Raw genomic sequence first — 25,683 nt, 5'->3', positions numbered from 1 at the left:
CCCCTGCATCGGCAGGCGGACGCGCAACCACTGCGCCACCAGGGAAGCCCCCTCATATCTTTTTTTTTTTTTTTTTTCGGCTGTGCCATGCGGCATGCGGGATCTTAGTTCCCGTACCAGGGATGGAACCTGCGCCCACTGCAGTGGAAGTGCGGAACCTTAACCACTGGACCACCCGGGAAGTCCCTCTTTAATTTTTATTATATGCTGGAATAATTCTTGAGCAAATCCTTTGTGAAATAAGGAGAGCTATAAATAAACAGACTAGATGCAATAAACACATAAATATGTGGATGAAGTGTTCGCAAAGACCTCAGAGGGATGGCTTAGAAAATGTTCTAAGTCCCGTGTGCCACTCTTCTACTATTCTCCTGAATATTATCCCTCAGAGAAGATAAAGGTTGGTGCCTTAAGCAGTAATATTCACAATTTTAAGCACAGGTAGAATGACAGATGTTGAAAATAAGCACCCTTCTACATTCTCTTACAGAATCACTGCCCCCAAACTACTGAGACTCTTTTCTGGACAGTCTGACTTTGAAAACCATTCTCATCTGAAGCTCATGGAAGCTAGAGTAATTATTCATTCAAACCCAGTAAGCAATAATTAATTTTTGCCTCCTTGTTCATGCCTCATGAAATATTTCTGCAATCAACCGACATATGCCACCACCTGGGTTAACACTAAGCTGTCTGGTTGGTATCTGACAGGTGTTGACACTGATTAGAATCAGAGCCTTTCAATTAGCAAAACCCATCCATGTTGCTGCCAATGGCATTATTTTGTTCAAAACTTTATTTTCAAGGTGACGTTTGTCACATGTTATGGAATCAATGTATTGATCTACTATTTCAGTTCATCTCCACATTTTTTGACAATAAAACCTGATCAAGAAATTAAGGAGGGAGAAATTCTCAGTTTTAAATGTGCTTTATATTTGCCAATGTTAGTAGCCACACTAAAATTATCAAAATAATTTAAGAAGCAAAGAGAGGTTCGTGTTAGGGGGACAGGCGTCCTCGTCTGCCAACTCCCACTGAGAAACTAGTGCCATTTCTTATGGAGAAGGTCAAGGCTGTGGTCAGAAGCCCCAGGTAAGAACTGTTTAGTAAGGCGTTTGGGTTTAGAAATAAACAAGAGAGAGAAATTACAGAGTTAAATTGCCAAATAGACTAAATGAGTATCTTAAATATTTATCTTCCTGTTATGGATAATAAAATTAATTAATTTCTAAAGCTGAGGTATTCCGTTCAGAGGTATCCTTTCTATTCTCCACAGGTAGGAGGCAGGATGGACCCAGTGACTCTTTCACATGGAGGATTCGAACGAACCGGACCCTCATCTCTGAATTCGCACACTGATATAAAGGTCTCTACCGCCCAGAGACTTTGTCATATGTCCTGGGTTTTAATTAGTATCCTTTTAAAATACAATCAAAGCTGAAATTTTGTTGTTAGCTCTCTCCAGTAAAAAGCCACCATGGAGCCAGGGCTAAAACTAGAGGAGAGAGACTCAGCTCTGTTAATGTTCATTTCCCACATAAGGCAAAAGTCCCAGAAAGGAAGTGATGCATCCAGGTTCTTAATCTTCTGGACACCGGCAAGCTCTGAGCCTTGGGACCAGACTCACCCCCCCAGGTCCTCCAGCTCTGAATCTGTACACTTGATGAATCATCTAAGCTCTCAACTGTCGGGATAATTTGCAGCTAATCCTCAGGATTTCTGTAATAAGGCCTCAAAACTCAAATGAAATACCAGAAACAAGATCTTCGAGAAACAAACTTTATTTAAATTCCCTTTTGAGACTCTCTTTGACTCCGACACCCCGGGACCCAGCACGTGGAGACAAGCCGGTTTCTGGGCTGAGCAGACATTTTTACAAAGTAACCATTAATTCAGCCATAAAATACTTCCTGCAGTTCAGCTAGATATAAAACGTGGTAGCAGAAGCTCAGAAAGAGGCAGGTGTGAGCCGCAGTTCCGCCCGGGAGTTGCCGATAGCACACACAGCCATCTGAGATAAGCATACCGCAAAAGATAAAACAATTAGGAGGTAAAACAAGTGGTTATGATATTGGGGCAGAGATGCCCAGGAGGGGAAATGTCTAACCTATTTTGCTAAATGTAGAAATGGCTGGGGCCGGGACCGGGCCTCGAGTCTCCCTGAAATCTCCTGCCCCCCGGAAAGTCACTGCAGACAAACATCAAATCTCCACAAGACACAGTGCGCTTTGCCACGCAAATGCATTTTCAAGGCGAGTCCCAGGGTTCCCGCTTCCAACCGCGTCGTCATCCCAAAGGCGCGGTCCACAGATAAAAACGCTGGACGCGCCCTTGACTGTGGTCACTCCTTCAAGAGACCAGTTTTGATCGGTCAGTGACGAATCAAGGCACAATTCCGGGCTTGTATCGACTAGCCTGACCTAGCATGCATTAGAAACAGCGAGCAGGATACCGAGTGCTCCGCCTAAAATGGAAAGTGGACGGTTGTGCCTATAACGAGGAAGATTTATGAAACGAGGTCAGGAATTTAGAGCAACACACGAGACACAGGAACCCAGTCAAAAGTCTTCCTTGCAGTCACTAAGTTGTTTTTTTTTTTTCCACAGAGCTGCCCTGCTTCCAAACAGAAACTTTCAAAATTATAAACACATCGTAAACAACTTACCCAGCACGCCCACATTAGAGCAACAGGGCAATTCCGTGGAAATCGAGGAAGAGTATTTTGATTCACGTTCCAGTTTTTAATGGTGCGGGGCCCACTGGCTCATGGAGTCTTTATCCAAATAGTTCTTTAAGTTTTCCCTTTCATCCCTCTCCTTCCTCCTCTTTACCCTGGACCACAGATCTCAAGGGCCCAGAGCGGAAGGGCCCGTTTTGGGGAGAGGAGACAGGAGATGCGGGAGTGGGGGAGGCAGCACAGCGCGGCCACGGGGACTGAGGACGTGAGGCCGTGTGTCCCGCAGGCGACGGGAGCGCTTGGGTGTCCCCGGAGAGAAGAGCTGCCTTCCTCGCGGGCGGGCAGTCTGAACAGCACAGCGGGGAGCTTGGACTTGGCGGACGACCCTGAGCGGGGAGGACACAGCCACCCAAGAGCGGCCTTGGAAGCGGAATCAACAGATTTGTAGCCAGACTGCATTGTGGGCGTTGAGCTTTGGGGGGTTTACACGTAACTCACCGGCTTCCGACAGACCTCCGGGCCCCCTTGCTCTGTTTGCGGGGTCCCCACCGTGGAAAGAGGCGCAGCCTCAAGGTCGGAGGCGGAGGAACGGGCACCACCTTTCCACGACCTAATGCTCTGCAATGACTGTTGGCCCCTGAGGACCCAAATTCAGATCGAATGCAAGATCGAATCGTTCTTATAGTTAAAAGAAGACCCTTTTTAAAAGAGTCACAACAGTAAGGCCCTTTGTTATCATCTGCTTCCACCCTTTCTGTTTCTCAGAAGCATCTGAAACTGAAATTTCAGAATATCCTGAGAAATAAGACCTCTCTTCTGTTTCTGACCACATGGAAGAAAAAATAAGAAGAAGGCCGAGAATCATCGTGTTTACAGACCAATTCTTTAAAAAAGAAGATTAAGTATTTGATGTTCTGAATCCCTTTTCAAACGGATCCACATTACTTCCATTTTGGAAATCATAAACTTGGGAGGATTTCCTAGTTATTGTTGGCACTGTTCAAGTGCATGTTCTACACCAGCTCTCTTTGAGGGCTTTACGCCTGTTTGTTTTTCACAGGGCCTAGCCACAGTTCAGATAGGCAGGATTTTGACAAATACACACATGTCTGGCATAAAAGTTTTGAGGGAGAGTGCATTATCACATTGCTCTATGGAGATTAATCTTCTCCCATGAAGTTTATACATCCAGAAAGTATTTACTTCCATCAAGAATGTAAACAGTACTAATAACTCAGTAATATGAGGATGAGGTTTTGGTGGAATAGTTCTAGAAGATGATCACATTCTCCAGGCATAAATCCCTTGAAACTAACAAAGCACAATGGATGTAAGTTCTCAAAGTGTCAAAGAATGGTCCTCAAATAGCATAATACTAGGAAGTAAAAAGAACAAAATGGTGAACAAATCTAATTTTCCATGTGAAAATCTTAGGAGGTCATTTCCCATGCGCGCTTTTCACGAAAAAGATTTGAAGTGGTTTACAAACTCACACAAAGACCAAAACTACATCAAAGCATTATTAAGAAGATAGCAAATATGTAACACAAGGAGCTCCCGGGAGGGTACCAGTGGCGCCCCAGCCCTCCTTCTCCCCTTTGGGGCCTGTGGAAGATGCTCTTCTCAGCCCTTCGTGGAGTGTAGGCCAAGGAAATAAGAGGGATGTGGGCTGAGCCCTTCCCAGTGGGGGTGACGGCCATCCCACGTGGGATTCTCAGGGTTCTATCCTCTTGGCTGAGTCGTACGTCTAATATACATTTCAAGGAATGGAGAAATTATCGTTGTTTATATATGAAATTTGGATAGCATGGGTCAAGTACAGTTATCCTGAAGGACAAAGCCATGAAAATTATTTTGTTCTTGAATTGCTTTGCAGTGATTAGTGTTTTGATTAAATTCGAATGCCAAGCTGGAGAGGAGTGGAAATTCAAGGCTTCACCAGGAAAAATGACAGCAGTTTCCGTGGAAGATCAAGAATTATGTAATAAAATTAAAACATTTTATTATGAGGAAGGCACATGCTCTAAGAACTTGTCTCACATCACGATTATGACCGTAGGCTTCAGTCACACTACCATTTGACTGGCTCAGTAACTGTTTTTGCTGGGGGCACAATAAAAATCTTAATTTAATTTTTTTACTGCGTTCAGGGTCCGATATCCCCAGCAGGCACTAGAGCATTTGCCCACTGACCTGCACTTTTCTGAGCAATGTGAGGGAGCAGTGATAACGACATATCCATGGAGCTTTGATTCTGACCCTCCACGCTCCCCCTGGCAGCGCATTTAAGTCCCAGCCATAAAAAACTGAACCTCTACCAGTGGATTGACATCGTGAGAACTGTGCCAGCCTGAAGGAAAACTTAATCAATTCTGATGGAGGAAAGATGGAGTAAAAAACCATGGGTAAGATGGTCAGCAGAGGAAGAATGTCTTGCGTCTATTTTTTTCCATCTTTGACTTATGTTTTCTGGGTAACATATATATTTTTATTTTTCTTTCTTTTTTAAAATTTTATTGCATCTTGCGTTTATGTACACTTTCGGCTTGTGAAATATGTTTACATAGAGGACCTTGTTTGATGCTCTCACCCACTCTGTGAGTTAAAGAGTCAAGGATTTTTAGCCTCTTTTTTTCTTTTTTCAAATTACAGTTTTTGTCCTTAATGAGCAGGGAAGGTCAGGGGTCGTGGTGCAATGCATCAGTCCTGTACGAAATGGGGCGAGCTCCGCAAACCATCGCTCTGGTGCCGTTTCCACCCTTTCCAACCACCACTGCCAACCAGAAGCAGGGAGGTGAGGGATGTTATCGAGAGGTCCTTTAGTTAACAGTCTGAGCATGAAATAATGGAAGTTTCCCTTCCTGCTGTCTTCCTCATGCAGCAGACAACATGCCATAGATCTGGTCCTCTGCTTTCCCTTACTCATCGCCTTCTCTCTAAAGCTTAACATCTGGGAGGGACCTGTTTTCAAGTGAGTACTATGGACAGACCTCACCACTGTTATTCCAGGCAGCTCTGCGAAGAGCCAAAGGAAATAAAACAGGAGCAGTTACAGCGGGCATTCATGTTTACCTCTCTGGGATTTGGTTCCCTTGTCCTTAAAGATTTTTTTTTTGATGTGGACCATTTTTAAAGTCTTATTGAATTTGTCACAATGTTGCTTCTGTTTTATGTTTTGGCTTTTTGACCGCGAGGCGCGTGGATCTTAGCTCCCTGACCAGGGATCGAACCCGCACCCCCTGCACTGGAAGGCGAAGTCTTAACCACTGAACCGCCAGGGAAGTCCCCTCTTTGGTTTTAAAATGAGGGACTAGGACAAAAGAAATCTCCAAGATCTAGGCCAGTTCACACATGAAGGTTTTGCAGTTTGGTAAAAGTATTGGTAAGTCAATCATTCTTACAAAATTTAAGAATCTTTAGAGGTTCCATGAATTTGTACTTTCATGGCCAATGAACATCGCTCTCCAAACTCATATCTCAACAATCCCAGAGCTATTATCACAGATTCATAAAGGGTAACTGACGCACTAGGAGAGACACCCCCTACCTATAAAAGACTCAGAAATATCAACAGCGTGTGCAAACGCCCCTTCATCCCTTGTCTCCTCACCTTTGGAACCCCTGGTGCTACTGCCAAAAAAGCCATTCCAGGCAGGCAGAAAGCTTTAGAGAAATTGGAGGTAAAGAAGTAAAGAAAGGAATGAGACTGAAAAAGGAAATGCAGCATGGAGCTGACCAGGGACAGGTGCACAGAACGAGCTGACCTTCGCCAGCCCAAAAATATCTTTCCCCCACTGTGCCTGGCTGGCTGAAATTGCCTCACTGAGACGTGCTTTTGGGATAATAAGCAGGTTTTTTTTTTTTTTTTTTTTAATGTCACTAACTCTAGGAGAGTTCAGAGACTGTCAAGCCCTTCCTGCATTTGTGTGAGTTGGTTCAGATTGTTTTCCTCCTAACAGCCAGCTGAGGAGCAACAAGGCTGAGTTAATCAGAGTTTTGAATAATAGCTGGAAAGGAAAGGGCAGTAATTTGGGTAAAAGCTAATCTGAGGGAATGGACTCCCTTTGGCTGATGGAGATGAAGATGTTGAGAGGTCTGTAAATTAGGGCACTAGAAAATGGAGCAGCTGCAGAAAGTTCCTGCTCGAGAAGGAGGACTGGACACCGCGAGATGCTGCATACTCATGAGATTTAGGGAATATTATCTCTTGCGCAAAAAGGAAGCTGAGGCTCAGAGAGATACGGGAACTTGCCCAGGGTCAGAGCCAGACCATGTTACTGCCACCATTTCATGCCCCCGAATTCTCTTACGCTTCTTTCTGTTTTCTTACCATCCTCCTCTTCATGGCCACCAGGACTTAAATGTAGAGACCAATGAAGAGAAAAACGTCATTCAGCGGCAATTTCTGTGATCTAAGAAAATATGTTTTGGGTTCCAAATAGCTAATCTGTAATTGAGCTATTGAGATACAATTGTTCTTAAGCTGAGTAATTCATATACTTTTGATTTTTTTCCCCAGTTACGTAAGTACATTGATGAAAACTGTAGAAAGAATTCCTTATTTGTCATCTCAGTCCTTACATTGCATTGTGGCTGGTATTGACCTGTGGCCCTGCTGTACTGCAAACTCTTCGAGCAGAGAGTCTCCTGCACCAGCCATACTGGGAATTCAGTAAACATATTCAATGAATTAATACATGTGAATGAATAAAGCCTTATCAAAATGGCCTGCTCAGTAATATAGCTGTATGCACTTATTTTTCAGGCCAGACAGCACAGGAGACCATGAGCTGGCTTTGGTTCTGACCGATAATGAAAGATCAGTCAAAAGCAAGTATGGGTAGCATAATTTGGTTTAGAATGAAGAGTCTGGGCATGAATCTGTTTACTATCTTACTGAATTTGTATCTCCCTTTTTTTTTGGCCTTTAATCTTTATTTTTCCAAGAGTTTCTTTGGACCAGAGAGTTGAGAAGAATGGAATAATTCTGGGACCAAAAATGAGTTAAACTTGGCATTTTAAGAACATAGATCATTTCAGGATCAGAAAAACACAGAGAAGGAACACTATATCATTCATGATGAATTTTAAAACATCACATTTAGTCAGGTAACTGAGATGTTGATGTAACAGTACAGTTCTAGAACTCTGGGGGGACAAAAGCTTCAATCTTCTGTTTCCATGATCAGCCTTAGGTCTAGTCTTTGAATTCCCAATCTGACAGGAGAAGGCTGGCCACTAAGTAATGGCAGATCTTTCGTCAATTGAGCTATCTGAAGCAGCAACTCAGGAACGGTGCTTATGAATAAGGAAACGCCTGCAGTGAAGTCAGTATTTCCAAGGCATGGTTTACATGTGGGAGAACAAGACAAATGATCATTTGAACCATGATCCCCCCGCCTGAAGGAAGGGACAAAGATGCCCCATCAGAATACAGGAACTGGGTGTAGATGAAAGGATTCCAGAAACCCAGCAATAGTACTCCATGCACTCCGGAGCTATGGAGTAGAACTGTATGGGTTCAAACCCCAAACGCACTCCATCCTACCTGAGCTTCCTGGGGCAAGTTATTTAAATTTTCTTTATTTCTAAGCAGGAGCTGATTATAGTGCCCACTGTAGAGAGGAATCCTGAGACCTAAATTAGTTAATAGGTGTAAAAATACTTTAAAAAAGTGTTTGGCATAGAGCAAGCCCTCAACCAGTGTCACGCCTCCCTGTGTTTGAGGCCTCAAAGTCTCTGGACCCCATTTGCTCCATCAAGAAGATCCAGTGATCTTAGCACCGGGCCAAGGCCGTGCTTTCCAAGCAGAATTAGTGACCCTCCGGGGAGGTGAGAGGTCACCTTTGTGCCTCCTCAGAAACCTAGTGTGGGATTTAAGCTAGAGAGAGTACAAAGTTCACTGCAAACATTTCCCTGTTAACCAGGGAGGTTTCTGAGCTGCTGCTTCAGATAGTTCAATTATAAGACACCTACCGACTAGTGGCCAGACTGCTCCCGTAGTTTGGAAATGTGAAGTCTTGGCCAAAGGCTGCCCATGGAAATTGAAGCTTTGACTCCTAAAATGTTCTAAGACGGTATCATTTAAGTCAACGCCTCAGCTACCTTACCGTGATGACTGATGTGTGACTGTATTTTTTTAATTCCTGATTTATGATTCAATGCACCCACTACAAGTTATTCTGATCCTGAAATTTTCTATGCCCTTAAAATTCCAAATTTAACGCTCCCTCTTTGCCCCAGTAATGTCCTTCTCTGAAAGCATTCCTTTACATACCCATGCATTTCACCTCCAGTCACAATCCGTTGCCCTTACAGTCACTCTGGAGGCCGAGTCTGTCATAACCTCTACGTATAACTCTCCCATCATCATTTCAGCCCAGAAAATTCCAGTCACAATTGCCTTCTGGGGCTCTAAATCAGGTTATGGTAATGTGACAGCTCATTCAATATCCTCAAACTCCCCATCCTCTTGCCATCAACTCCCATTCACAAATTCATATTTTATAGAAAAACTTTAAGTGAAAGCTTAAATTAGGCAAAGATTGTAGTTTGGTCCAGCTACCTGCTGGGATTCAGATTCTCCTTGGAGGAATCGGACTAAATTCTATACAGCAATTAAACACATTCACTCTTACTTAAAAGTGGGGGTTTCTCAGGAAAGGGAGTTTGACCGAATCCAGGGACAGTCAGTCTGGAACTTCAGTCTGGAACACTCGAATGCACAGATTTCAGCTTTCAAACTTAACCTTCGAACAACGTGGCTGTTCCCCAGCTCTTTGAGTCTGGGAGGAAAACGTCCATGTCCAGATGTTTAGGTGGGTCGTACTTTTGAGACTATTGGAAGAGTTGAGCAGGGAGGGAGCGCCGAATGTGGGCAGAGCTCTGGGTGGACAACCCAAAGTTTGAATCCATGAGCTTTGCCTCTAAACCACTAAAAGGCTGTGTGACCTGGGCGAGTCACAATCTCTAAGCATCATCCTCCTCATCCGTGAAATAAGGGTTAGGACAAGATGGCTGCTGGGTCTCACCCCACGATCCCGTGTTGAAGGGCTTTTCCACATAATTCGGTGGCCAAGTCTAATAGGAAAATCCTAGAGGGCCAGAATCTAAATTTAATTCTCCTAGTGAAGCTGGCTCACACTGCAGGTTCTCCATTTCTCTACTCTCTTTGGAAGTGTATTTACAAGATGCTGTCATTGTCTTACTTATCTTAATACTAAATTGTTATAACTTATTACCATAGTTTCCCCTTTTATAGGAGTAACAAGATAGGTTTTCAGTTTTGAAAGCATGTCTATCAGTCATGGGTAAGGGCAAACTTACTAGTTGTATCCAAAAAGCCCAAGTCCATAGACGTTCCCCTCAACTTTAAAAATCCTCACTTATGAAATCACTGCTTCACTCAGGAGGACATCAAATAAGGAAGACACTGGTATGGTAGAAGGAGCACAGGCTAAACTGTAGAAAATCTAATCCCAGTTCTATACCCTGGATAAGTGACCTCATGTTTGTGTCACTTGGCTTCCCAGTAGAGACAGAGCAATGATCTTATTGTATCTCCCTGCACAAAAATTCTGTTACTCTGGAGACTAAACTCCTCTCATTTCAGCCTTGATTCTTAGTAAGCTTGTGTGGTAAAAATTTGCGTCAGAAACATGGAAAGCTGTCCATAAATACTAGTTTAATATAAAACAAGTGGAGCAGAGTTACCCACCCATTTCTCCCTGGCTCAAACTCATTACCATCACCGAGGAAGAAAAGAAGAGTTCAAAAGAGGGATAGAAAGGTGTGCCATTGCTTTTTCTGGTGGCTCCTTAACTATGCACCTACAAGTTCACTTTTCAGGACCGTATCCCTCCCACAACAAACTTACGTATGCCATGTTTGCAACTAAACAGAATATTTTCTGGAAAATTGTGTTATGCATTTTGCATTATCAGAAGATGTGCCCCGGAGCTCTACCCTTTGAGATCTGTACCTCCTATCATGCGTGGCTACTGAAAGATTCAAGGAAGCTTGTTGTAGCGTCCTGGTTTTTCAAGAAAAACTGTCCAAACCAGGTCTGAGGCCAAAGGAATCTTAGCTTTCGGAACCGGCCCTTTTCGTGGTCTAGTGAAAAGTTCATCTTCCGAGAGACTAAAATCTGTTGTGTTATCTGGGTAGAGATGTAAAGGCGCTGTGTGACCTTGGGCAAGTTGCTTAGTTTCCTCTGCATAAAGTCAGGAACTTAAATCAGATAACTCTTCCAGCTCTAAAATTCTGTACCTCTAAGACTGAATGCCTTCTTGGGGATGAAGTTTAATCCTGTCACAGACTGGCTTGTTATTACCATACGGTCAGATCAGTTCGAACCCAAACAAAATCAGGTCTCCCACGGCACAAAAACAATGTCAAGAGCAAGCTTGATTTACATGGGAATTAGACCTAGACTTAGATTTCAGCATTACGATGGGTTCCCACTAGCGTGCCCTGGATTATCCTCCGCCCTGTTCAACTGTGCAGTAAATCTTCAGGATGTGAGATCAGTACTTGCTCGGATAAATAAATGAATCAACGTTAAGGAAAGGCAGTAAATCATCAGCTGCCCTCCCCTCCGTCTCCCTTCCCTGCCAAATTCCTATGGGAACAAACAAACAAACAAAAAAGTCAAAAGAGAAAGGAGAGCAGAAAAATCTTTTCAGCATGGTTTGTTGGACCGAGATTGCCCTACATCTTGTCAGCCTGGCCTCCACTGGCCTCCCACCTAGCAGGACTATTTTCAGCACAGAGGCCACTGCTGATTTTTGTGGAGGTATTAAGTAAGCCACATCTCCTGTCAGGCAGTTTTTGTGAAGGAAGTTATTCCTTAAGCCCATCCAGCTGTTTTCTCAAGTATACCTTTAGGACTAAGGGGACAGGAAGCCTGAGGAGACACGGCTAGCTCAGCGCCACTGCTCCCAAGTACAACCCAAGAAAAACGTCTCCAAGGAATGTACCTCGTGACTGGCACTTCATCAGCACCTCCGTGTACCAGGGACGGTCATCTCGTTTCTTTACTTGGCCATTGTAAGTCCTGCATAATTACTTTTCTCATTCTAATTTAATTTGCATTAAGCCCAGTGTGTTTAGTTTTCGAGACCTAACACTCAAATCTGGCCTGTGGTTAGGAATGCAAGACTCCTGGGAAAACATCTGGTCGTATTCGGGATAAATGCCTGAGTTCACTTTATTCTCATCAAAAACCCCTCTTAATGTCCTTCCTAATGAAGTACATGCTGCACATATATTATTTAAAAATAAAAATAGATTCACAGATGACCATTGAGAGAATGGTGACTAGGGGAATATTGGACACTTTGCCACAAATTAATCATTCAAACGATTCCTAAAATCATACTGTTATTTGAAAGAACCACACGCCAACTCAAGGCGTCCCAATTTGACAAATGAAGTTTGAATGGCTTGCGGCCCTTTTCAGCTCTCTCCTTTATTCTCACTTTGTCGTCCTTTAACTTGATTGAGCCACTGTCGTACTGCAGGGTGGAAGGTGCTGGGTAACCTTTCTATACAGGACCTGTGGGTCCTGAGCGGTATAAAACATAATGGAAAGATTACGGGACTATGTTAGCTGTAAAGTAGATACTAGTCACTTAATAGATACTGTTGGCCTCTTGCTTACATACAAACAGGCACACATATGTATAAGGTATATGTGTGTACACATACATATATATATGTACGTGTATATATGTATGCATCTGTGTATGCATACAAGTAGGTGTGTATATGTATATATTGGACAATAAATTGGGAGTGCTTTTATCTCAATTTGTGGGCTATGTTTGAGAAGAACCAGTTTCTCTAAACAAACATTGGTGCATCTCTAACTGCAGCAGGAAAAATACCATGTATCTACCCCCTCTATTGTGTAAAGTTAAAACCTTCAAGAAAACACTTACTTCATTCTAAGTATTTATCTTTGTTTAGTGCTGGAAAGCTGAGAGACGCCTCACACTTAAGCTGATAAAATGTTGTTGGACATCTGACGTAGCAGGACCCGGATCACTGGGATTTTGATGAGAGCAGGAATGGTACAACCCCTGTACTTCCACAGTTATTCACTAATGCTCAGGAGTTAACGTCAGTTACAGTCTAATTCGACATGGGCAATTGACTGGTATTTTATATTTTATTATTTTATTTTTTACAGTAATTAAATAGAGTAATGTCGTTTCACTCCGTCATATTTATTTTAGTAATTCTCCACAGCAGGTAGTTCCGTGGAATACTGCCATGGTATGTGTTATATTCTTCTCTTCCAGCCCTCCTGGAAATATTTAACATTTGTAGAAAGTTACATAGAAAGATCTTACTAACAGAGATTCAAGATACCACGGTCTTCTAATATTTACTGTGGACTCCAAAGAGTCACTGAGAACTCCTAGGAGACACTAGCTTATAAAAATCAGGCCACCTCAGCACGTGTTCGATGCTGGAGACACGTGCCTCAGTTTCCTCATTTTTTTCTAGACTCTCCTGGATTCCTTGAAGTTGATCCTCTTGGAAAGGTACACTGCTCATCTCATTAGCATGCCTTCCTCAATCCTTCGCCTCCCACGCCCAAGCTACCAAAATCTATAGGCTGCCAAAAATACCCTCTCTGTGGAAAATGCTTGTAACCTTTATGACCTTGTTTTTCCACTGCAACCATTTCAATACCAGGCACTTTACACTGTCACGGGGTATTTTGATCAGTGACATTTTGACCCGACTTAAAAAAATAAAATATTATGAGATAAGCTTTTATATTAGTTACGTATGTGCAAAGCCATCCTATCCTTGAGCCTTCCTTGCCAATTTCAGACCTACAGCCTATAAGGTGAGCATCAGCCAAGAGGTGTGGGTCAAGGATGCAGAGTCAGAGATGGGCCGACAAACGTCGGGTCACTGAGAGCCAAGTTCAGCCACAGACCCTCACCCCCGAAACAGACCTCCAGCTGCTCTGAGCAAACTATCTGCTTTTTCTCTGAGAAGTCACTTAAATTTTGAAAGCTCCACATCGCGACTTCTCAGATTTCTCCCTTACATTCAATAATACATAACTGGAGACAATGAGCTAGGGCAACGTGCCGTTCGCGTTGCACAAGATAGCTGCAATAACCTCTCTCTCAATAACGTAGTTCATAAGCAAAGAAACAGTTTTGGCTTCGGAGAATAGGACTAATAGCCCACCTGGAGGCAAATCCACTTTATTTTATTTATTTACTTATTTTAAGACACACATAGTTTATGCGTAAGAAACAAATTTCTGGAAGAGTAGCACCACAGCATTTAGATAAATGTGCCTGATTTTCTTTTTGTCCTCCCATCCAAGTTTTTATTTATTTTTATTTTTTAAAATTAAGTTTTATTGGAGTATAGTTTTTTACAATGTTGTATCAGTTTCTACCGTACAGCAAAGTGAATCAGCTATACGTATACGTAGATTCCCCTCTTTTTTTGGATTTCCTTCCCATTTAGGTCACCACAGTGCATTAAGTAGAGTTCCCTGTGCTCTACAGTGTGTTCTCATCAGCTGTCTATTTTATACATAGTATCAATAGCGCAAAGCCACTTTAAAAATGAGGTTCCACCTCTGACATGACAGCATGAGACCCGCTTCCCGGCAAAACTGGTCAAAATTATTAATACATATATATATATTAAATGGCTTAAATTGTTACGTTATTTTATAATTATATATTATATGTAAATCATTAATACATATTTAACTCTACGTGTATGTACACACACACCCACCCACACACACACACACACACACACGAGTCTTGATTGTCCTCGTCTCAGCTGGAAAGATGGAGGTTCCACACTCAGAGAGAAGCCAGCAAGACCTGAGGGTATTGCCTCGTCTCCTGCACTGACCACTAAGGCTCCCAGAGCCGTGGCGTCACACAGAGAGAAGTGTGCACCGTCTCGTCCCCAGCTCCGGAGCCGTGGCACAGAGATTTTGCCTGGGACGAGAAGGAGGCCCTGGAGCACCTTGTATTCTCTGGCCAAAGAACTGCCTTCTTTTGAAACAGAGAGAGGAGAAGTTCAAGCCTCAGGACCCTCTCACAAGCAGTGGAGGTCGTGATGATGGGTGCCCGGGAGGAGGTTGGGGGATTCGTTGGCGATAGAGGTTAAACTGAAGACTGAGTCGTCTGCAGGAGTGAATTGGGGAAAGAAACTGGAGGGAGGAGCCCTCCTATAGCATCAGAATATACCTCAAATACTGACAAGTAAGCAGAGCGTGCAGATAATAAGAGACAAAGAGAGCCCTGCCTGAAACACCGCCATCCCAACATGACTGTGGACATACCCAAGGCCGTGCCCTCTGAGGCTTCACATTGAAGTGAGGAAGCAAAGACGCTACCACCACAGTAATCCAGTCAGTCCCCACACAAAAACACAAGTAAATAAAGTGAACAAGCCCCCAAAGTACCCCCGGGTGTGGGTGGAGGGTGACTAGTACCCAGAGTTGCTGGGTATAATGTCAAGATTATCGAAAATGTCCACAGGTACAAAGAAACGGGTAAGTAGGGCCTATAAATGGGGGGACCATTTGCCATATGAGAAGCACATACACACATAACCAATGTGTATATATAGATGTGTGTATATATATACATATATGTATGTATAACTGAATCACTTTGCTGTACACTCGAAACTAACACAACATTGTAAATTAACTATACTTCAATTTTTAAAAGACACTTCAACAAACTAGAAATACCAGTGAAATTCCTCAGTGTGATAAGGAGCATCATGAAAAATCAGCTAAATTTGAAAGACTGATTTCTTCTCCTTGTGGTCGGAAACAAAACAAGGGTGTCTGCTCTCACCACTTCTATTCAGCTTTGCACTGGAGGTGCTTGTCAAGGAAGTTAGGGATGAGAAAGAAATAAAGTGCATCCAGATTGTAAAGAAAAAAGTAAAACCCTTCCCATTTGCATGCGACATGGTCCTGTATAGACACAATTCTAAGGAATCCACTAAAACTTTTAGAATTCAGCAAAGTCACAAGCTACACTCAGTATAAAAAATCAGTTGCATTTCTATACGCGTGCAATAAACAATCTGAAAATGAAATCAAGAGAACAATTCCATTTACAATAGTATAAAAAGAAAAAAATACTTAGGAATAAATGTAACCAACGAGGTGCAAATCTCAGACTCTGAAAACTACAAAACATTGTTGAAAGAAATTTTAAAAGATCTAAATAAATGGAAATTATTCATCTTCATAGATTGGAAGATTTAATTTTAAGGTGGAATATTTCTCAAATTGATCTAAAGATTCAATGCAATCCCTATCAGAATTCCAGCCTAACTTCTTTGTAAAAATTAACAAGGCGACTCTGAAATTCATGTGGAATTGCAAGTGACGCAGAATAGGCAAAAGAATCCTGAAAACAGAAGATAAAGTTGGAAGATTTACATATCTTAATTTAAAAATTTACTACAGAGGAACAGTAATGAAGACACTGTGGTACTGATATAAGGAAAGACATGGAGATCAATGGAATAGCATTGAGAGTCCAGAAATAAACCCATGTATCTATGGTGAACTGATTTTTGAGAAGGGTGCAAATCATTCAATGGGGAAAGAATAGTCTTTTCAACAAATGGTGACACACAACTGGATAGCCACATGAAAAGAATGCAGTTGGAAACTTTATCTCACATACAAAATTAACTCAAAATTGATCAGAGACCTAAGTGTAAGAGCTAAAACTATAAAACTCTTAGAATAAAACAGAGAAGTAAACCTTCATGACCACAGATTTGACAATAGATTCTTTCCTATGACACCAGAAAGTATAAGCAACAAAAGAAAAAAAATAGCCAAATTTGACTTTATTAAAATTTTTATGCTTCAAAGGACACTATCAAGAAAATGATTTTGTGCTTCAAAGAATACCATGAAGAAAGTGAAAACAGAATCCTCAGAATGAGAGAAAATATTTGCAAATCACATATCTGATAAGGAATTTACATCTAAAATGTATAAGAACTCTTACAACTCAATAATAAAATGACAAATAACTCACATAAAAATGGGCAAAGTATCTGAACATTTTCCCCCCCAAAAGATATACAAATGACCAATAAGCACATGAAAGAATGCTCAACATCATTAATCATTAAGTAAATGCAAATCAAAACAGCAATAATATACCATTTTATCCTCACTAGGATAGCTATAATCAAAACATCAAATAATAACAAGTGTTGTAAAGGATGCGGAGAAGTCCTTTATACACTGATGGTGGGAATTTAAAATGGTGAAGCCACATTGGAAAACAGTCTGGTAGTTCCTTAGATGCTTAAACTTAGAGTTAACATATGACCTAGCAATTTCACTCCTAGGTGTAGACCCAAGAGAAGTAAAAGTATGTCCACACAGAAATTTGTACACCCATGTTCATAGCAGCATTGTTCATTACAGCCAAAAGGTAGAAACAATTCAAATGTCCATCAACTGATGAATGGATAAACAACGTGTGTCTATCCATGCAATGGAATATCGTTTGACTGTGAAAAGTAATGAAGTACTGGTACATACTATAACGTGGGTGAATCTTGAAAACATTGTTTTAGTGAAAGAAGCCAGTTACAAAAATCCACATATCATATGATTCAATTAGTATGGAATTTCCAGAATGGGCAAACCTATAGAGAGAAAAATTAGATTTGCAGTTGTGGCGAGCTGGGGGATGAAGGATGGGTGAAAGGTAGCTGAAGGATAAGGGTTCTCTTTTGGAGACAGTGAAAATTTTCTAAAATTGACTATGATAACAGTTGCACGTATCTCTGAATATACTTAAATCACCGAACTATACATGTTAAAAAGGTGAATTTTATGGTATTTGAACTATATCTCAATAAAAGGGTTAAAATCTATAAATTCTGAAAAAGATATTTTTTGTTGTAAATGGAAAAGAGAATAGTATTTTAATCACCTTTTAGGATAATTGTGGATAATTTTTATCCAAAAAAAATTGTGGATAATTTTTTGGATAATTTGGATAATTCTTCTTCGATGCTCCATGTAACCAACAAGTGGTAGCTTCTTAAAAAGGAGTTGAAATGAAGACTCTGCAACCACCTCCATGAACTTCTCATGCTCCTTAAAGCTTATTTGCCTATCTTGCACTTTCAGTGGCTCTTTAATCATGAATGATTTTTGTGATCACCCATTGGTCATTTGGAAAATATTCATTTACTCAGTTATGCAGATCTTCCATCCAGCAGCAACCATCACATTTTAATACCACCATGTTTATTTTCAGCCTCTGTCCAAAGGGACAAACTGCCTTAACTTGTTATAGCCCATTTAAAAAACCATCAGTGGTACGTTACTGGGTTTGGGTTGCAAAACATATCTTTATTGTCTTTTCTGATTATAAGTTAAAACACTAGTGATATATTATGATTATGTTATATACTTCAGTATTGGTAATAATAATAAAAATAGTTTTAAGTATCTTTAAAATGAATAAAATTTAGTTAAACGGAAAGAAACAAAACAATAGTTGCAACAATACAAAAATGAATAAAAGGGCCCCATAGTCTTGGCGGGTTGGGCTAGGTAAAGAGGCAGGGTTATAACTTTAAAATATGGCTTTACACCTTGATAGGGTCATTTTCATACAGTGATGTCAAAACTGATTGTTTAAAATGGCCTTGTCAAAATGCCCCACATTGCTATGGAATTGCCCTCTTTGTTGCAATCAATTCATCTCCTGAATTTTTGATCTGCTAACAGCTATTGTTGCCATCTCCCAAGAATCCATGACCCGTTCTTTCAGTTCAGGCCATTAAATCAGCTTTTTTAAATCCACAATTCAGCACCATTAAATTTCTACTGATTTTACTGAGGAAAGAGAGTGAGTTGTCTTACCCTAAACCTTAATCATTCTCTCTTCTCTTTGCTTTGCTGGCCAAAGACTCACATCTTATTTGCTTTGAGTTTTTTTTTTTTTTTTCTCTCTCTCAGTCAGTCCTCCAGGACACTCTGCCCATATTTTTCCAACTCTGTTTCTCTCTATTGCAAATATTTACATATGTATTTAAACACAAAATATTAACATTTTAACATCTTAATTAAATAATCATATACATATTTATATAAAATTGCTATATAATTCTATTCAGCACTAACAGTGTACTTTTTTAGCAATGTGTTCTATTAAAATAGAACCCTAGACTAAAAGGAAAGACTAGACTAAACGAGATGGGAAAAAAAAGAGCATAAATCCAAAAGTTCACATAGTTTGTCTTTTTATCAACCAGGAGAAGAGCTCGTTTGGATTTAGCCTGTGAAACTTTACATGCAGCATAGTTGTTTGCAAGGTAGACTTCTCCTGTCTTTGGACATTTACAAAGACCCTTTCAACAAACCATGGCTAAGCATGTTCTCAGCTACTGAGTGGGTTTCCTTCAGTTGTTCTTGGCTTTAATTGCTCTTTGCAGTTATTTTTCCAATTACCAAAAATGCATCCATTGCTCAACTCTTATGTATAGATGCTGCTAAGCTTGGTTCTGTTCTGATGGCATTATTTAACATGATTCTGAAAGAGTTGTAGCAATAAAACCAATTGCATATGATTTCAGAGCTAACACTACTGAAAGCATACAAATTCAAGAAAGAATATAGGAGAACAGGGAGAAACCCAACACAGATGTTTTAAATAAAAGTACTTTAATGAGGGAGTTACACAGAGAGCTGTGGCCAGGGATACTGAGACACCCGGACTTGGAACAATGAGAAACTGTTAACACCAGTGGAGCTCAAAGGACAGGGAAATGAAAATGTGCTATCAGAGCCCTGGGGGGGCGGGCATCAGCCTGCCAGGCAGAGGCACCGAGAAGAGCGCCAATCACTGAGGCACTCCGACACAGACAAGGGAGAGAGGAAGGCAGAAGTCATCCCAGATCTCTCTCTTTCCTCTGGTCTTTGGTTTCTGGTGAGTGTCTCCCACTGGCCAAATCTAAGAAAAAACTGCCAACCAGGGATCCCAGGGAATGAACCCTACAGATTCATACGGAGAGAAGTACAGGACACGGAAATTTACCTGTGAAGGTAAATTTAGACTAAGCTACACAGGGCCTAGGAGAAAGGAGCCCAGGAAACTCAAGAGACCTCCCTGCACCAATATCCAAACCCGCATGTAACTGCCAATTTTCAGCTCTTCTGAAAGCACAGTATAGCTTCCAAGAGGTATTTCCACGGGTGAGTAGAATCCCTTGGCTATCTCCTCATGAGTTCAGTTCTGGGGAAGAACCTTTCTTTCATGGTCATCCTCTAGTTACCTAGACTATGCATGAAAATTTCCCTGGGAAGAGATTCAGAAATTGAAACAGGCAAATCAGCATTCCTTTCATGGGGTCTGCACTGAAAACTGGAATGCTCTATCGGCCGGGGGAAGTCGGTTCATCGGTCAAGAGGTCACAGCCTCCCCTCTTTTCTTCAGGCTACTGCCTGCCCATGGAATAATTATCTCTGGCATCCTCACCCCATTTAGTCTCAAAAGGAAGGGCTACTTGTCAGTACCTTATAATTGTGATAATAACCAAGGCTCTATTGTTGAGTGGTGCAAAGTCATCAGAGAATAGATTCAGATCTCAATGGTGCCTACGGCCCTGATTGTAAGGTAAGCGCTTGTGAAGTACATCTTGCTATTTGGTCTGTCATACAATATCAGCATCATTGTTCCTGTGTCAGCCAGGGTCACAGCAGGAAAAGAATTCCGCTCTGATGACTCAATTGGAGAGATTTTAATGAGACAATTTCAGGGGTGTGTGCAGGGTTAAAGGTACCTACAAAGGCTGCTGAAGCACCCAGAGATGTTTAACTGTGGGAAGCTATTACCACCCTTAGGGCAGGAGGGGCAAAGGTGGGTGGTGGGTAATGTGACCAGCTCCCTGTGAGAGCTGGAACTCTGGACAGAGAGGGACACCGCTGCTTCTAGATAGCAAATAGGAACAGACTAGCTCCTTTTGCCACCGTCTCTGGCTGATCCCACCTCTGGCCGCACCTCACTACTGACCAGTGGCAGAGGTGCTCAGGCTCTGTGGTCCATCGGGGCAGCCTGCCCCCTATGAACAAGGCAGAGAATAGCAGGTTGCGGGAGGAAGGTGTCAAATGGACAACAGCCAGCGCAGATAGCATCCCTCCATAATAATTCACTAGAACTACTATACAATAGGGGAAATATTGGGAGAAGCCTAGATTTGCATCCTTTTCAGGGGGACTCAGCTACTGAAGTGCCCAAAGATCTTGCTGGTTATATAAAAATGCCTAGTCAAACCTGAAAACAGCATCAGAGTTTCCGTTTTCGGGCTAACGGTGCAGTTCAGGCACAGATGCACTAATACGATCTGCTTTGTAGAATTGGCTATATTAAATACATGTATATTGTATATCTTCCATCTTTGTCTTATCAGCAACCTCTTTCAAAAATGCTTGTGGAGTAACTCATCTTTATTTCCTAAACCATCTAAAATCTGGTACATTCTTTTGAAAGAGTAGTGTTGTTAATTTATGGAAAGTACTTTGAATATAAATTGAGTACTATTATTTAGCATCAAAGCACAGTGGCTAGGGATTTGCTATGTCACCTTTTTCTCCTGTTTAGTATACACAAAAGTATATGTCTCCTTCTCATTCTAGCTTCATTGCATCTGTCACATCACAAATAATATGATCAATCACAGAATGTCCCTAGGGTCAAGTGTATTGTTTTTCTAAATCTGGTATTTTAACTGCTTTTCATTTTATAACATGAACAGAAAAATCGGTTGTAGACCCCCAGAGTAAATCGTATTAGTAAGTTGTTGTAAGAAGACACATCACTTTGCAAATGAAAATTTCACCAAGTAAAGTTTCATTGAATCCTAGCCTTTATAAGGACAGCATCCCTCCAGTTAATCTTCAGATACAATTGTTGCCGTGCCTTTGGCTCTCTTGCTGTTAGAATTACATCTAATGAGGTTAACTCTCCTTTTGATATCATTTGAAGCAAGCTATTTACACAGTTGTAGCTATAATGACCCTGGAGACTTTATGCTTCGCAATATTTTTTAACAGTGTAACAACTAGGACTAAAAGTAAAATATATTTTACATTTTAAATATTTACTTGGTCCTTTTATGATTGGTAATTTTATAATCTCATGTGCCTTCAGAGAAAAAAAATTTTTAAAGTAATTTAAATATATCTTTCCTTGAAACACAATGAAACTTTGTAAATGGCTTCTACTTCAAGAAAAGTCCGCTTTTCCCGAATCCCGTTGACTGGTAACTCTCATGTATACACACACACACACACACACACACACACACACACACACACATTACAGCACTAGAATAAAATAGATGGAGCAAGATCATACTGATGACCCAGAAACTATATAATTTCTATAAAATAAAAACAAAAGGATCATTTTGCAAAACACCTAATTATAGATGAGTGTCCTAAGACCCAATTCAGGTCAAAGAGGGGACCTCTGGATAAGGTGAATAAATCCATTTTCGGAAGTAAACTGCAGCAACTTCCACCTTGAGCCTGCCCTGGAACCTTCTGCAAGCCCGGGGGCTGTGCCCTGCTCTGTTCTTCTTGTCCAGGGTGCAGCTGAAGCATATGCCACGTGTCAACCGGCAAACTGCTCCTCTCTGAGAAGTGAGACCACTCCCAGTGGACCCTCACGTAGACAGTGAGGCTGGAGGTGCACCAGGCCATCCTCCACTTAACTTGCGGCTTTTCACATACCTTCCTGCAGTAAGCAGTAACTTGCCAGAGATGGCAAAGAAATCTCTCAAGTGTTCCTCCTGTAGGGATGCTTTCCCTGCTGTCAGCATGCTGTCGTCTGTAACCTTAACCATAATCCTAACCCTAACCCTTCCAACACCTTGAACAGAAACATGCTAACCAGCCAACAATCAGGACCAGAAAGCCACCTGCAGGCTCAGGGCGTACGCTTCTTCTCCATCTACTTTTCTTGTGTGAGTCCATAGCTTTAAATACCACTGTAAGCCCATGACTCACGGACTAATATCTTTACCCTGGACGTCTCCCATCCTCATATGTACATACCCAAATGCCTTGGCGACATCTATGCTGTATTTGGATGTCAAACAAGTATTTCAAACATAGCATGTGCAAAATGGAACTCCTGGACTCTCCCTAAAACCTGCTACACCGCAGCATTCCTTGTCTCAGTAATAGCTACTCCTCACTTTAGGCACGTAGACCTAAAGTCTGGGTGTCATCCTCGCCTCCCGTCTTTCTCCCATACCCCACGTGCGCGATATCACCAACTCCCATTGTCTTCAAGTACATCTAGAATCTAAGTGCCCCTCACTGCAGGCACAATAGCCTCCTCACCATTGCTGTTCCTCTGATCATCGTAATAATCTTCTAGCTGGTCTCCCGGCCTCCACTCTCGCCTTCTTGCTATTATTCTCAGCATGACAGCCAGTGTGATCCTCTTACAATGAATCAAATCAGCTCATTGTTTCACTCAGAACCTTCTGACGGCTCTCCATTTCACTCAGACTAAAAGCCAAAGTTCACAAGACCTCAGATGATTCAGTCTTACATCGTTTCCCATCCCCAGTTCTTCTCCCCTCAATCGCATCACTGCAGTCACAGTCACCTCCTTGCTGTTCCTGGAACATTCCAGATGCATTCCGGCATCGGTCTCATCATACCTGTTGTTCCCTGTTGGCTTCCTGGCTGCCGCTTCACCAGTTTCAGGTGGGCTTTCTGCTCAAATGTCATCCTCTCTGTAAGACCCACCCTGACCCCGCTGTTCAATTACAGTTGCAACTTCCCTTCCCTGCCAGCACTTCCAACCTCCTTACTCTGCTATTGTTTCCCTAGTACTTATCCCCTGTAACACATCAGAATATTTATTTACTATGTGTATTGCTCTGTCTTGTTCTCCACACCAGAATATCATTTCCCCATGGCCAGCGATTAGTATCTATTTCTTTATCACTGTTTCCCAAGTGCCTAGAACAGTGCTTAGTTCACGGTAGCTTACTAATTTATTAGATGCAATAAATATTTGTTGAATGAATGGAATGCAGGTCCCCAAAGTCAACCTCCATCTTCAAAGGGAAATTCAACCGTGGCTCACACAATTCCTGAAGACCCCTGGTACTGATCAGCTTAGCCACTGATCCATAAATGTGGATAAGACACTTTTGATCATTTGTGGAAAATCAGCAACCTGAAAGAGGATAATCAAACTAAACAAGCAATTAAAATGCTCCCTAAAAACAAGCAAACAAACCACAAAAACAGACAGGGCAGAAACAGGACATCACTTATTTTTTGAAAATAATTGTGGGGACCTCCCTGGTGGCGCAGTGGTTAAGAATCCACCTGCCAAAGCAGGGGACACGGGTTTGAGCCCTGGCCCAGGAAGATACCACATGCCGCGGAGCAAATAAGCCTGTGCGCCACAACTAACGAAGCCCGCGTGCCACAACTACTGAAGACCACGTGCCTAGAGCCCATGCTCCGCAACAAGAGAAGCCACCGCCATGAGAAGCCTGCCCGCCACAACAAAGAGTAACCCCTGCTCCCGGCAGCTAGAGAAAGCCCGCAGATAGCAATGAAGACCCAACGCAGTCAAAAATAAATTTAAAAATAATAATAATAAAGTAATTAATTTTAAAAAATTGTGAAACTTGGTTTAAAGACTATTACATCCATTAAAGAACAGGCTGCAAAAGGATCCACTGAGAACCAGAAAGTATTCTTGGAATTTAGTAAATTCTAAACACTAAAACTTAAAACTCAGTAAATGGCTGAAATTGCATAACAGATGCTCCAGATAACTGAACTGGTAATTTGCAGTCTCATCTTGATCAATTCTTCCCTAACTTAAAAAGAAAACAAGATGGAAAGTAGGGAAGAGGGCTTAAGACACAAGAAATACAGATCAAGAAGATACAGTGCAGATGTATTAGAAGTATCAGGAGAAGCTAATAGAGTAAATGGTGGAGAAGTATTAAAAGAAAAAAAGAAGAAGAAAAGAGGAAAGAAAGAAAGAAAGAAAGAAAGGGAAAGAAAGAAAGAAAAAGAAAATCTCCTAAACTGAATATAGACTTGAGTTATTAGGACAAAAGTATCCACCAAGTACGAAAAAGGGAGAGAGTGTGTTAAAGTTACAGAGAATTCACATTCAAAGAATCAAGAGAAATTTTTCTTGAGCTGAAGGTAGACTTAAATTATTAAGGAAGAAGTGTGCTCTAGTCTTCTGGGTAAGATTATTAATAGAAAAGCCTATATTGATATCTCCTTGTCAAAATTCTATAAATAGAATAATCTAATTTTCTGGAAACAAAAATGGTTACCTGGCTGAGAAAGAGATTCAAACTAACACTGGATTTCTCAATTGTAATTGTGAATACTAAGGAAAAAGTCAAATAGTTTTAACAGAGTCCTGGGGAAGAGTCTGTCTACAGATGTACAGGTTTAATATATGCTTCTACACGCTGACATAAAAGTCATTAGTTACTCTCTCACTTCGTCCCAGCTTATGAGTGGCATGGACATATATACACTACCAAATGTAAAATAGCTAGTTAGTGGGAAGCAGCTGCATAGCATGGGGAGATCAGCTCGGTGCTTTGTGACCACCTAGAGGGGTGGGATAGGGAGGGTGGGAGGGAGACACAAAAGGGAGGAGATACGGGGATATGTGCATACGTATAGCTGATTCACTTTGTTATACAGCAGAAACTAACACACCATTGTAAAGCAATTATACTCCAGTAAAGCTGTTAAAAAAAAAAAGTAGTTAGTTAATGTTTATGTGAAACATGTTTTCCAACTGCCTTTTCTCATGTAAATGTATTAAACTGAGTTAAAGGAAGTCTTCCAGAAAGGAATTATTGTGATTTCTCTCCTCTTGGGTAAGAATTCTTAATCATCTTAGACTTTCTATGGACTAAAACACCGT

The sequence above is a fragment of the Physeter macrocephalus genome, chromosome 11 (assembly GCF_002837175.3).
Source record: "Physeter macrocephalus isolate SW-GA chromosome 11, ASM283717v5, whole genome shotgun sequence".
NCBI lineage: Eukaryota > Metazoa > Chordata > Mammalia > Artiodactyla > Physeteridae > Physeter > Physeter macrocephalus.
Note: the sequence above shows the minus strand (reverse complement) of the source record.